The sequence below is a fragment of the Piliocolobus tephrosceles genome, chromosome 6 (genome assembly GCF_002776525.5).
Source record: "Piliocolobus tephrosceles isolate RC106 chromosome 6, ASM277652v3, whole genome shotgun sequence".
In the NCBI taxonomy this organism is placed as follows: Eukaryota; Metazoa; Chordata; class Mammalia; order Primates; family Cercopithecidae; genus Piliocolobus; species Piliocolobus tephrosceles.
This window is the reverse complement of record NC_045439.1, coordinates 82,084,900-82,088,498: the sequence shown is the minus strand read 5'-3', so window position 1 is coordinate 82,088,498 and position 3,599 is coordinate 82,084,900. Positions and strand designations below refer to the sequence as shown.

General features: G+C 39.3%; 1 pseudogene; it reads left to right on the top strand.

Moving 5' to 3' along the window:
- Positions 1-2,038: 2,038 nt before the first annotated feature.
- LOC111552741 lies at positions 2,039-2,539 on the top strand (annotated as a pseudogene).
- The last annotated feature ends 1,060 nt before the right edge of the window (positions 2,540-3,599 follow it).

The following is a 3,599-nucleotide window of genomic DNA, read 5'->3' as shown; positions in this document are numbered from 1 at the left end:
GGCTCAAGTGATCCTCCCATTATGGCCCCCAAAGTGCTGGGATTATAAGCATGAGCCACGATGCCTGGCCTTCCTACAGCACTCAGTATTCCAAGAGGTCTCCCATCCAAGCACTAACCAGGCCCAACTCTGCTTAGTTTCTGAGATCAGATAAGTTCCTTTTATTAAAAAAAAAAAAATAGAGCTTACTGACTATTTATGATAACTAGGTATTTAGATGAAGACTTCCAAAGAGATATCCTAAGCTTGAACTCTTACCCCAAATAGGGAGCACCAGAGCTTCTTTGCTGTCATCTTGCCTGAGAAACTTCCTTGCACTGGGGCTACTGAGTCAACAACATTCTTCATAAAAAGAATTTTCCTTTGGGAGTCTGAGGCCGGTGGATAATTGATGCCAGGAGTTTGAGACCAGCCTGGCCACTTGGTGAAACTCTGTCTCTATAAAAAGATACAAAAATTAGCCAGGTATAGTGACAGGTGCCTGTAGTCCCAGATACTCAGGAGGTTGAACCTGGGAGGTGGAGGTTGCAGTGAGCCAAGATTGTGCCATTGCACTCCAGCCTGGGTGACAGAGCAAGGCTCTGTCTCAAAAAAAAGAAAAAAAAAAGAATTTGGTAAGAATATTCATAGGTACTCACCGTTTCTCTTAGGTAAAGAGCTAAGAGTGGAATTCCTGGGTTATGGGATAGATATATGTTTAACTTGGTAGGAAATTGCTAATTTGTCTAAGTGTTTATATTGTTTTACACCTCCATTAGGAAAGTATGAGTGATCATTCCTCATCTCACCAACATTTGGTATTGTCAGGTGGGTTTTTTTTTTTTTTCATTTAATTTTGGTGAATTCTAATTTGTCTGTTTTTGTTGTTGTTGTTGTTGTTGCTGCTGGTGTTTTTGGTATTGTATCTTAGAAATTGTTGACTAATCCAAAGTCACAAAGATTTACACCTGTGTTTTCTCCCAAGCGTTTTATAGCTTTAGCTCTTACTTTTAGGTGTATGATCCCCTTTGAGTTAACTTTTGTACATGATGTGAAGAAATGGTCCAAACTGATTCTTTTGCATGTGGGTATCCAGATGTCCTAGGACAATTTGTTGTAAAGACGGTTCTTTCCTTACTGAGTTGCCTTGATCCCTTTGTGGAAAATCAGTTGACCATAAATGTATGGATTTATTTCTGGACTCAATTCGACTGATGTATATGCGTATCCTTATGCATAGTTTTAATTGTGGTAATTCACTGTAGTCTTAATTGTGCCAATTCATCATAGTCTTAATTTGCATTTAATTTTATTTTCCTGATGACTAATAATTGCCCTAGAAAGTTCCTTCTTACCCATGCCAGTCAATCCCTTTCCTCAGCCCCATTCCCCCAGAGCTAGCCACTGTTTTGATTAGTTTCCACTGTAGATGAGTTTTAACCTGTTCAGGACCATTATATAAAAGGATTCACACAGTGTACACTTTTTAGTATGGGCTTCTTTCACTCAGCCTGTTTTTGAGATTTATCCATGTATGGTATATATCATAGTTTGTTCCTTTCAGAAGAAATTTTTACCACAAAGATTTTCAAATTTATCTCAACTTATTTCTTTTTATTTAATTTGTATGTGAAAAATTTTAGCCTATTTTTTACATTTCTCATCCAATTGCAGATTATTTTAAATTTACAGTTTTAGCTTTGCCCAGTTTTGGATCTCTAATGTTTTGCTTATTTCTGGTTTTTGTCAAACCCAAGCACTTAACTTCTGCTAATCCCTTGAAAGCTGTACCAGAGTCAAGGGCCATTTTCTTCCTTCTTTTAAAGCTCACATACATTGCCATTTTTTTATTAGCTGACATGTATATTTATCCAAACATCTGATTTATTCCAGCTTTAGATTATATTTTTGCATCTGAGTTATTAAAATACACATTTAGTTTACAATACCTACAAGCATTTATCAAAAATTTACTGAAGTTATTCATGGTATTTGGGGGGAAACACTATATAAAAGGAAAACGGACCCATGATTATTTATTTATTTATTTACTGCACTTGATTTTGCAGATGAGTCTGGAAGTGTTAGTTGCAAAGATATGCATTTGCTTCTCTGGCTACAAGAAAGAACAGAAATGCACAAAGAGGAGCAATGTGAAGAAGAAGAGGCGATGATCCCCAGACCCACCAAAGCCCGCACTCCGCTGCATCCTGCGCCCAGCGCCTATGTCCCACCACCTTCGCTGCCACCATGCCTGGGAGTAAGGCTGAAGGGGATGCTAAAGGAGATAAAGCCAAGGTGAGGTAGGAACTGCAGAGAAGATCCACAAGGTTGTCTGCTAAACTTGCTCCTGCAAAGTCAGAGCCCAAGCCTAAAAAGGCCACTGCAAAAAAGAGACAGAAGGTACCTAAAGAGATAAAGGGAAAAGCTGATGCTGGCAAGGAGGGGAATAACCCTGCAGAAAATAGAGATACCAAAACAGACTAGGCACAGAAAGCTGAAGGTGCTGTAGATGCCAAGTGAAGTGTGTGCATTTTTGATAACTGTGTACTTCTGGTGACTGTACAGTTTGAAATACTATTTTTTTAATCAAGTTTTATCAAAATGCAGATTTTGTTTTGCTTTTTTTGTTTTTTTTAAGCTATGTTGTTAGTACACAGAACACTTAATTGTTGTTTTGGGGGGAAGGTCCATAGGTCACTAATAGAAAGTCCCCGACGCTGGACTGATGTGGGGAAAACACCTTTTCCTTCTAGTTTTGAGAGACTTCCTCTTGAGCCCCAGGAGGAGGGATTCCCTGACTTTGACACACATGGCCAGCTTGGTACAAAAGCCTTGTGGTATGAAAAAACAAATTCGTTTTTTATGTCCTCTTCTTTCTACCTTTCAGAATAGACTTAAATCCCTTAAACCCAGACATCTTCTGGGAGCTGACCTCCAATAACTGGTTACCAGTGTGTCAGACAATCTGGACTTTCCCCTCAACAGAGTAGTGGTTCCTGTTTCTAGGTTGGGGATCTTCAGATAAATTCTGTTATTTTCATTTCACTTCCTGAAAGCCAGGGTTGGCTCACAGCAAGTTGTTAAAAAGCATATGCTAAATGTGAAATGTCGACCCTCACTCTAAACTTTCCCTGTTCAGAGCATCAGAGGAAGACTTCATTGGGTGTTACAGTGGCTTTCTGATTTTTGGTAGTCCATTGAAGAAGGGAGTTTGAAAGTTGTATACTGTTAATGATTGTCTGCCCATGTCCTGCCTAAAATACCACGATTCTTTATGGAAATTAATAAAGCTAGATACAGTTTGGCTTGGGAAAAAGAAAGAAATGCACAAAGAAGGCAAAGTGAGCTTGTGCTGTTCTAAAGAATAACTTGAAGAAGAGTGAGTATGTGGGATAGCCAGTCTCCTCACATTTTCCACCTTCACTCTTGAATTCTTAGTCTCCTCTGGCTGCTGTCTTTTTTGTCCTTTTTTTTCCCCCAAATAATACCTGCCTTGGGCAAAATTATCAAATCAACCCCCCTGCCAGTACTCCATTTGCTGCCTGATTCTCCTCCTTTATTCCTCTGTGCAAGCCTCCTTATGCTGAACCTCCAACCCTCAGGGTTCAACCAGACAG